This window comes from Acromyrmex echinatior, chromosome 7, assembly GCF_024713525.1.
Source record: "Acromyrmex echinatior isolate Ae372 chromosome 7, ASM2471352v2, whole genome shotgun sequence".
Lineage (NCBI taxonomy): Eukaryota > Metazoa > Arthropoda > Insecta > Hymenoptera > Formicidae > Acromyrmex > Acromyrmex echinatior.
In genome coordinates this window covers 13,777,696-13,789,657 of record NC_141858.1, presented here as the reverse complement: position 1 = coordinate 13,789,657, position 11,962 = coordinate 13,777,696, and the positions used below count along the sequence as shown (strand labels likewise).

At 29.1% G+C, this 11,962-nt stretch overlaps 1 protein-coding gene across 4 annotated transcripts in view; it reads right to left on the bottom strand.

Annotated features, from left to right (window-relative positions):
- The window catches only part of LOC105153430 (uncharacterized), a 240,439-nt gene that overhangs the window by 108,203 nt on the left and 120,274 nt on the right, over positions 1–11,962 (bottom strand). The window lies entirely within an intron of this gene.

The following is an 11,962-nucleotide window of genomic DNA, read 5'->3' as shown; positions in this document are numbered from 1 at the left end:
AAATAATTAATCTTTATACTCGTAAACACACTCATTTGTGAAGACACCTAATAACATGTAGTCATCAGTGTATGACGAGCGAATAGTTTTGTTTAACGTGAGTAAAGATGTAAAAAAATACACTCGCTTAAAGTTCAATACTTGTGAAATTTCCTAAATTAGCGCACTATATGAATCTCAAACGTTAAGGAGGTTTAATAAATTAGCTAGGCACAAGGCGTAAAAATTAATTAACTCTCTATTAGCTGTGTGAAATTTTACACCTTCCGTCAACAACTTGAATCTTTGAACTTCAGTGCAGATTTTTATATTGTTTTAGACAGTATAAAAATTAGAAAAAATTGGTGCATACTTGTGAAAGCTTTAACAACAAGTTTTTACTGTCATAAAAGTTTGTATTTTATTTATTTTTTACAAATTTAAATTTAACTCATCAAAATTTACAATAAAAATATCGAAATATTATTTTTAATATCCAATTTAGCTGACAAAAGGATAATTATACGAATTGGTTGTTAATTATAAGAATGATAACATTTCAAGAAATAATGAATAGACAAACGAAACGACCTGCACCGCACGAATGGCAATACATTAGCCTGTGTGCAAAACGGCATGCCGGACGTCGCAAAAAAATAAACACAGAAGTCGTAGGCGTACAAGTAAGGCTCCAGTCTCGTCGCACGAAATATTTAAATTATACTGACTATTCTATCTTCTTGCAATATAAATAATGAATATTGACATAGCACGCTGTCACTTCACGATAATTTTATTTAATAATCCATACACTTCAATTGGTGATTTCAATTGGAAAATAAATGAGAAACGTTCCTTACAATTTAAATTCGATAAATGAGCAATTACGGCAAATTACATCGCTTTGTTTGATGGATTCGTGATTTTAATGTTGTAAAGATTAATTATTTATGAAAATTAATACTTTTGTTATTGTTATCTCTTATTATCAAATTTTTAGTTTTAAGAAAAATAAAATTTTAATTAATTTAGGAAATAAAATTAAATCAATACAGATAATTTTGTGATTTGACAATTTCGAATCAATCCTCGCTAATTTCTGAGGATTTAGGATTATAATTATTATACTATTCGCCAGAATTGTTTGTGCGCTTTATTCATGCGAAAATCATTGAATTGGTTCTGACAAAACTTGTTTCTTACGATCGAACTTAGGATTGGCTACATGCCATACTAAAATTACCTTTCAAAAAAGAATTATGAGGTAAAAGTTTAAAAAGGGGTAGTGCTACGCTTACTATCGATTATGTTACTAGAATTTACATTTAAAAAATTATATGTATAGTTGAATTTTGAATCTCAAAAATTAAACTGAATTTAAAAAAAAATACAAAAAAATATATTATCTTTATAAATGTGTTAGTTTCTGGAAACAAAGTAAAGCGTATAAAATTTCTTTATAAAATTCATATTTAATAAATAACAGATAAAAAAAATTTTACTCTTCTTATGTTAAAGTAATCATCTGAGTGTTTCTTATAGTATTTTTTTTTGCGCTAATTTTAAGTCTGCTAAATTTATGAGGACAAGATTTTTTTGAATAATGTGCATTAAAAAATTCTATTTATCTCCTCTGTTTAGATATAAATAAATGGTTCATAGAGAATAGCTATTGAATTCAATATAATTTTCCTTATAAAAGGCTTCAAACAAAAATAAATAATTTTAATCCAGAAAAAGACTCGTACGATGTGCTGTTGTTCAAAATGTATAAATTTTTAAAAAGAGATATATCGATTACAATAAATTGGAGCTCGTAGAGTAAATTTTAACCTCATTTTCAGAATCAATATAAAAAATACCAAATAGTTACCTATTTAATAAAAATTGTCGACCAGTATAATTGTTATTATACTTCTTAATATTACAATTTAATAATAATGTCAATTTTCTTTTATTATGATCGACTTTTGCAAATCCGATAATATAGATAACGTCATTTTCGTTACAAATCAAATTTAAATATCTACGTCAATACGAGTTACAAATTTATCTGCGCACATTTAGTTTGCTGGGTCATTACAAAAATCAAAGTCAACGCAAATATCTCTAACGACCATCATGTTACGCGTGTAATTTTATGCAATCCTGTAACGTGTGTTGGGGTGTAATTTATATAGCTGCGCTCTCCGAGTGGTTCTAGATGGAGAGCCGTTTCTTTTTTCGCCACGAAAATCTACGGATGGCGAAAAAATTGCGGCTACAGTAAATTTTGCCGCGAAGAGATGCAGCGGCATACAGAAATTAGAAAAGCGCCAAGCGCGAGCCATGTTGTTTTTCGCGACGATAAATTATTTTTATTATCGCGCGATTTGTGCACATTAAAAATGCAAAAATAAAACTTGTCTAATAATTTCGTTTGGTATAATTACTTTAGAGATATCGATTTACTAAAAATTTTACTTTAATGTCACATACAACGCTAACCAAATGTGACTGGCTTAATTTTATTACGTTATTATCTTTAAATATAATTTTATTCCTTATATTTTATTTCTCACATATTCCTACATTTATTAATTTTACATTTTATTATATACAAACAAGAAATGTCTATTTTGTATGCATGATGAACTCTTCCCGCGTAAATCTCGGGTAATTCAATTAGAGATGCGATCAAACTATAGCTGAGCTATCGATATGTGGAACGCGCTATAGAGATACTTAATTGGAAGTGAAGTTCGTACGCTATATTCTCTTACAAAAAGATTTATCGAGATACCATAAAATCCGAAACACTCAAAATAGTCGAACACAACAGAATTGGAGCAAATTGAAGAAAAATAAACTAAGTGACGTGATTTATGAATCCGTAGTTGCTTTTCATCCCGATTAAACGTATAATCCAATATAATATAGAAGCAGTAATATCCAATTTTTATTTGGGTTTCATATGAATAAAAAAATTGACGTTCTATTAAAATCACCGGATATTGCATGACTCTTTTTTTACGAAATCAAGTGAAATCAGCAACAGGAAACAAATGAAAATTTCAAACAAATCTGACTCGACTAGTACATCAGTGAAACCGACGCGAGGTGAACGATCTAGACGCGTTCAATACGTTTCCTGGAGTTATATCAATAACATAATGATTTGCGAAGATTTATAGATTGAGGAATTATTGCATAATAGTAGCAATTTTGAGATATATTTCTCACTCAAGATTTATAGTGAATATGTGGCGACAAAAATATAAATCGTACAAACTAAAGGAAACTACAAATCTAGTTGCTATTTCTCAAAAATTTATCACTTAAAAAGAAAAATAGGATATTTTTTCTATTTTAGATATGATTGTAAATAAGTAATTCTACACTTTCTACCGTTCTTAAAAGATTTCTAGTAAACATCATAATTTTCCTACAACTTCTTTAACATTTTCTATTATAGAAATCTTTATTTGTTACAAAACAAATTAACAAAATTAAATAAAAATTATATTAAAAAAAGAAAAAGAGAAAATGAGAGGAGAGAAGATAAAAAAAATAAGAAACTGCTGCAATGATGAGAAGGGAAATATCGCAGCATTATTTTGTTCAGATCATTTGTTCTTATGATTAAAAAAATTTAATTTCAAGTATTTATTAGTTAACACTCCTTTACAGTTTTTAAAAAAACATTCACTTGGAATTAAGCAAAAATAAAATTTCTGTAAAACATTCTGTAAAAATTCTTAGATGATTCTCAAACATTTCTTTAAATTAGAAAAATCATTTTACTGTTTTAGACAAATGTCATAAAAAGAAAAGATGAGAAATCTCAGATATTCTGTATTTGAAACTATGCTAAAATTTCTTCATGTATCTTGTTCTACTTTTTTCTCGCGCACGTTTATAACAAGAGAACAATCATTTTCGCAAAATCCGCTGAATGTGTTTTCTATCTAAACCGCGCCAATGGTATCGGAAAATCGAAAGACGTCAATCGATATTGTAATAGGTATTTATTTTCATCATAAATCACATATTGCTATTCGTATTTCTGTGATAAAAAAAGTGCACGCGATCGTGACAAAAATATCAAAGAGAAGAGAAATTTTGCCGCTTCTCCAATAATTTCCGACATATTGTGACCTTCGCTGATCATTGTCGACATTTTGGTACTTTTATACTAATTATATTAATATTACAGTCGTTTATGAATAATGAAATTATTACAGTGTTTAAGAAAGGTTTCAAAAGACCATTTTCAGAACCGCAATTCTTCAGGCTCATCTTGAAAAACAAAACAAGCTTATTTATCTTGAAGACCGTAAAGTAAAATTTTATAGCGATATCTTGTGAAAGATATAATGTGAAAGCTGGCAAGATGAGCTTAAACGTCAAAGTCTTGGCTAAGCGTTTGTCCCAGGTTATGAAACAAGAAATTATTTAACTTCTTTTACGTTATGGATTTTGTTTGATAAAAGAGTATCTTTAATTATAAAAGTTCTATGATATATAATCTTTAAATATACTTTATGTTAAAAATTCTCTCATTCTTTAATTATTAGCGTTTGAAAATATTTTAATACATTCTTTAAAATTTTCACTTAAATGTTATAAAAAGAAAATTTATTTATACCATAAACCTCAAATCTTAGTTTTTATAAATTAAGCAAATACTTCACAACAGAGACACTCTTAAAACATAAAATAATTTTTACATTCTCTATTTCCTTTTCTTTCTCTGTAACTTTAATCTATTATTTTACTTCATAAAATATCTTTTAATATAACTTTTAAATTAATTAAATTGTTGTTTGGTTTGTTTAATTAAAACGATTTACTCATTATATTGCAATTTTTTTATATTACATGGAAATTGATCCATAAAAAGTCATTTCTTCTTGACATCCAAACGACTCGTTTTATTTTTGCACGATTATGAATCAGGAGACAAGCAAAATATGTAACAAAATATACAGTACAGAGTAAAATAAGTCATGCTTTCTTCGAGTACGTACACGCGTACGTGTGACAAATGATGCCGGTAATTGTAGCAAACGCGTGGAAACATGTTACTTCTACTCGACTGTTCATGAAGAAAATTCAGACGCTGACATTTTCATTTTTTGGTTTGAGTAAGTATTTGTAAAGGTTAAAGTATTTAAGATTTTGTATTAAAGTATACAAAATATATTAAATTATGTTATCTAATTTTCGAAATCTATTTAATTTTTAAAAGGCAGGAGTCTAATTTTAAAATAACTAACAGTTTTTCTCTTTAAATAAGATTTATTATAATTCATTATTTCATTGTATTCCTCATATCAAAGTATAATACTATTTTATTATAGCTTTCCTGTCTTATAAAGGTTAAATATTTATAAAATCAAAGGCGTCTAGACCACGTAGATATTTATAAGTCCTATTTCCTGATTTACACAAACGTGGATATTTATGAGTTTTTTGCTTCACGCAAACGTATTTCAAAAGATAGCTGAATTTTATCTTCCTTTTCTCTTTCTCTCTCTCTTTCATTCTCTCTTTCTCTTTCTCTGGATTTGTATAATAGCGACGGTAATAACGTTCGTGGAAATTTTGGTTCAAAATGCCATACCATTGTCAAGCGCAGTAATTAATTTGTGTGAACATAAGCGTATAAGAGATGCGCCACGATATGATTAAGCGGTATTATATTATTACCGAGAAGGCGGAAGTTAGACTTGAGTAAATCTTCGCACCTCGTCAGACAATGTATATATTCGAGCTATTCAGGACTTAGTTAACAGTTGCCTAAAGACGTGTCACTGTCACAATAAAATTTTTCCTATCACTTTTCTTGCACTTGAAAAATCTACTTTGACTTGTAGATCTTTTGCATAGAATTTTTATAGACATATGTACAAAAATTCATTATATTAATTCATTTTTAAAAATTATTATAGTAAATTTTTAAATTTAAAATTTTCTTATAATAATTATTCAAAATAATTTAATAATCTTTATTGTTATAAAAATAATTGTTATATTGAAACATTTTTTTATTCTAACCGAAAAAGATTAATTATATGATAGATATGTTTTAAATAATTTTAGAAATTTTTATATAACTGTCACTGCAATAATTTCGCTGTAATCGTTTAAATAATAAATCATAATTAAAACACACGCATAAAGAAAACAAATTTACAGTCAATTTTTTTTTCGTTATACATGCGCTGCTTTTCACAATAGAATTTTCCGCTTCATCGAAAGTCGGGAGTGTGGGATTGCAGGTAAATGCGAGTGTGCAGAATAGCCCGCCCTAGATGGAAACCGATAAAGCGGGATATAATACGGGATTAGTACGAATCGAATGCGATCTTTGATTAATAATTTCAAGGTGGCACTCCTGGCGTAGCTGTATAATTGGATTCGCGATGGCGTGCGATCATCAGACTTGTAGATTTTCACGTGAGAGTTAATACTAACACAAGACAAATACATAAGCACTATTTAAGCGAATTATACGCCGAATAGTTCAAATAATAAAAATCAATGTTTTATTACAAAATAAAAAAGTAAGACGAAAATAATGGAAAGTAGAATAAGTATAAATAATTTTACATACAATTTTATAAAAATTATTTTATACGATTAAGATGGATTTTAAAACTTCTAGCCAGTTATATTATTTCTTTTCTCATAATATATGTATTCACATATTCGGAATAAGAAAATGAATATTTTATTCATTTATGCTTGCAACGTTTATAGTTTACGACTCGCACAGAAAAAAATGCACAGAGAAAAAATGCAACTTCGGTTGTTTGCATCATTTTCAGAGTGATATTATCAGTAAATATAATTTATGTAAATTAATACATATGTGACTGTACTCGTTAATAATAAACTATACGGAAACGAAATATTACGAAGATAATGAAAGAAGTATAGTATTTTGATGTTGGCCATAAAAAAAAGTAAGATTTATAATATTTTCGAGAATTTTCTGAAGATGTGTGTAATATTATTATAAACAAATCAAAATGTTAATGTTCTATGTATATATATAGAGTACGCATTTAAAACTTTATACTTTTCGAATAATAAATTAAAACGTCAATGTCTTTTTAATAGCAATAGTATATTTAAAAAATCGAATGCTCCTTAAGCTTTAACTATTCATAAAGATATTTAGAACTGTCATATTAGCATTGAAATGGATCTGTCTTCAAAATGACAAATTTAAATATAATGTATACGATACGATGGAAAGACTCGAGACTTAAGTATTAAACGTTACATCTCTATAGTCATGAGTCATGACGTAAATTCTTTAGGACAATTTATCCTAATCTCAGATTGGTTCATTTATTATGTAAGATCGTCGTGTCACTCTGACATTTTTGTGTGATAAATAAATAAGTAAAGTCATTTTTTAAATTATAAAAACTTTTAAAAGAAAAAGTAATATTCATATAACATATATTATTTTTATATATAATAATGTTCGTGCAAAATCTCCTCAACATACCATTTTATATATAAGTTTTATATTAATATAAAATGTCCTCAATAATCTTATAAGTATATATCAATTAAGCTTAGCATAATTTAAATGTATTACAAATATATATTAACCGTTAAACATAGAACTATATTTATCGGTTATATTTTTAACTATGTTAATATGTACAAAACGTAAAATATTTAATTTAAGATTGTCTAAAAATATATAAGAATTAAATAATATTTCTAACATTTATAATAAGTAATCTCTAAATTTTGTCCCACTGTCATAGTATATTGCTGGTAATATTTCTCAATTTAAATCAAACGCATATGAGAAAAGTTATAATAATATCAGCAGATCGATTCCCTATACGAATAATGAATTGGCTATCGTATAGAAGACCATTTTATAAGGGTTTTAAAATATCATTCTGCACACATATTCAGTCGTGATAGAAGATTTAAAAAGCGCCGCATCGATTCTCGGCGCGTCTCACTTTCGGATAAGAGAAGTTATCTTCATACAACACCTCATCAACCGCACGAATAATATTGAGAGAAGGGGAAACTTTTCCCTTCGGGTCAATCGCAGTTTAAATTCCGTAGCTGTCGTATATTGATCTTTTCTCGCCTGTATAAGATTATAGGTAAGATGTTCGACGTCTTGTCGCAGTTAATGGAGGTGAGACATTTTCGGCAGAATGCTTCTGCTAAAGTGGTCGATTACTGCTCCACCGTGTTTCCTGTTCGGGGGCTTCGATCCATCCACTCGCGTCTTCGGATACGCCCTGACAATAAATAGACCGAGGTCGGAAAACGGGTCTGATAGGCTTTAAGTACTAATCTCATCAAGGCGACGACGACGAGCAACCGCTAATGCAGTCGAGCGGATATTACTCCGCGCGCGGACGAGGTCTTCATATCCATCGTCCCGAAAATAAATCGTGAAGAATCAAGTTCCGATCTTTATCACGGCTCACTTTATTAGTCCTGAAAACATAACAGGTGTAGTAAGCTTTAAAGCATATTGGTCAATCATAGTCGAATATAAGAAGAATAATCAACTATAATTGAATGAGATTTCTTACGTAGATTACTACAACTGTTATATTTTAGAATTTATCGGTTGCGATAAATCAAGACTCGGCAATAAAACAATTATGAGAAGACCCTTCATATTTGTGAAAATTATCAGTGTAATTCTGTGCTGATCAAACCACATAGAATGGTCTAGATTGGAATACATAGTCTTCAATCGACAAAATATTATTCCTGGCGGGACGTCCCTGCGAGTGTCTGGAGACAGCGAAAACAACTCTATCGATCTCGAATGTTAAAGCCCGAAGCATTGCCTAGACTTATTTGAAAGCTTAACAAACGCTTAAAGTGAAAGAGGGTTAAGGAGCAATGACAATCTAATTCACTGTTAGGATCGGAACTTTGAAACTCAACCGCTGTTTCCGTCGAACAAAAGCCGATTACTACAAAGCGATCCGTCAGTGTTACTACACTTTTATCTATCTAACAGAAACTAAATATTTTAAAACATATTATACGTGTAATAAATATTTCAAAATATCTAACATTGGAACAACATAATAATTTAGTTACTTATTGTATGTATTTTAAATTTTTATTTGCAAAGAATTAATAAATTTAAAAATGTAGAAAAAATGTTATGTTCTCCAAATCCTTATCAAATCCCTATTATTGAAAGCTTTATATAATATGGTTTTATATTATCTTCGAAAATAGGATGAAATCATTTACTAGTACATACAACTATAGCATTAAAAGATATTTGCAATTTTTATGACGTTATTTTTATAATACTTCAAGTACGATACAATGCGATATTGTTTGTCATCTTTTAGAATTGCAAACGAAATTATAAATTTTTAATGATTAAAGAACAAAGTTTTTCTTGAACTATAAGGTATATTATCAAATCAAAGATTAAAGAGTATTCACTCGTAGAGATTAAGAATTAAAATATGTGATAATTTGATGATAATTTCATAATGTGTAGAATAATTAACACTTACGCAAACACGATATATTGTAGAATATTAACAAATTTTTAATACTTTCTCAATAATTTTTTCTTAAGATGACTTGAAATGACACTTCTTTGTCATTCACGATGGATGTAGGTTAATTTTTTTGTTACCAAAGTTTTTGTTATGTGTGTTCGCGATGAAGCTGTTGGTTTTCACAGTGGGTTGCAAACCCTAGCACGCGAGCAGGATAAGCGAAGCTCGTGAAGTGGATGCGTCAGAGTGGATGAGACTGCAATATTCAGATGCTGTTAGGGAGGATTTTCTCGTCCTCAGCGAATACATAGACGTTGAACAGCCTTGAATCAACTTGCATTCAGCCGCAATGTCGGGGCGGCGCCCAGATTTCAAGTTCGATTGTCTTTCTTGCAACGTAATGCGTACCTATTTCTATCATTCCTACATTTTTTATATAAAATAGTATAGTTATTGAAAGAATAAATTTTATAAACATTTTTTAATAATTGTAGAAATTTAATTAATAAATATATCCTGTTATTTCGATTACAAGTACTAGATGATATCTTAAATTCATTATATTAATAATGTTAATAAATAAATACCTTCTTATTATCTTACAGATTTTTTAATGCACAAAAAAATAATTTAGTGGCTCCGGCAAAAATAAATTTTTTAATAGTAAAATATTTTGTTTACATAACAAAAAATTTAGTTGTTCCTACTTAATACATTTTTCATTTTCAAAATTCTGAAGAATCAAATTCAGCGAACCAAAAAAACTCTTCAAAAACCAGGGATCCTATTCTTGAAAAGTATTGCATACGAAAAACTAGGGAAATATAACTATACTATTAACTATACTATTAACATATACTATTCTGTAGTATTTCCCTAGACTTTCGTATACGTTTCTTTTCAAGAATGAGAATCCAGATCTTTAAATTTCTTTTTTAAAAATCTCCATTCTACAAAAAAGAATCGAAAGAATTATTTTCTTAAATTATGAAATCGTGAATTAAAACGCAAATTTAAAACATTAAATAAGAGCAGAATATGTTAAGAAGTATACGAGTATTGCTACTGGATATCGTGCACGTATATCAAACAATTTGGAGCAACGAATATCCGAGAGAATAAAAAGTTGAGAGAATTTTTCCAATAAATATTACCTCTTCACAGTGCTGCTACTTCCGATAATTCATTCTCTTTGTTATTGATACTGTCAGAAAGATAATTACTTCCACCGTTTTTGCCGCTAAAATAACGAATAGCAGAAGAGATAACAATAACAAGACTAGAGTAATATATTTTTCAAATATAGTAACACAGATTTATCTCCCGATTTTAACCAGTTTCTTGTAAAACAGATATGCTGCACATGTCATCGCTAACTTGAATATAGTACTTGATATATACACACATGAAAAGAATATAGTTTTGCTGAGGTATCTAAAAATTTAGCTCTACACAGATCTAAAAATAATTTCGTTGAACTAACAAAATAATTATGTAGAAAGCATAATGAGTAATACTGTAAAAAGTTTGGATATTCTAGTAACCAGCTTGATTGTTCTATATGATATAACAAAATTATTTTCAAATCTTTGTACTCTCTCATTTTGATTAAAATAAAAGGAATTTAATAATTAATCTGCTAAAAGTGATTTTATTATTTTTTAAATAATTTTTCAACTATAGAATTCAAGAAACCAAGAAACGAGATAACATCGAGATTGTACTTTATGTATCAAACAAATACGAGTATGTACTAAATGTACTTAGCTGCGGGTAAATTGTTTCCAAGAATAGACGATGTAACTAATATAAAATATTTCATGAATAATATTGTTTCCGCAATATAAAAAGTCCAGCGTGCCATAATGTACGTATTTTACACTGTTAACACGGATTTAAGATCGGCAATAAATTTGAATATCAGAATGACGAAACGTATTCGCGTCATATGAGGAAAGATCGTAAAGAGAAGAAGCGCTCTCGTAGATTTACGTTCCTGCGACGGTCTCACTTCATCGGAAAAATTCAGAGCCCCGTATTGGATCTCATATGCGAGATGCGTATATTTCATAATAGCCATAAATTCTCGTTAAGGGCGTTACCCTACACTAAATAACCGATAACTTCGAGAGAAATTACCGCGGACATTATATGCACTCCCATCGGATACGACCGTATTTTGCTTTAACAGCGAGCCGTAATTTACTGGTTTTCACTAATAAATATCGTTAATATGTACACGCTGTATATCTCTCGCTGATAGTGCCATATATAAACCAGTGAAACCGATGAAACTGTAAAGACGGTTTATTCGTGTGGCACGAACGCATAGATATATGAATAATTCCATTTGAATTGAATGCAGTTGTGGCGATAGTATCAGCACATAAGTCATGCGTGCGGGCAAAATACGGAAAATTGTAAACCTTTGCTTGTGATGATGACTTTTGCATGATCTTTGGAACGAT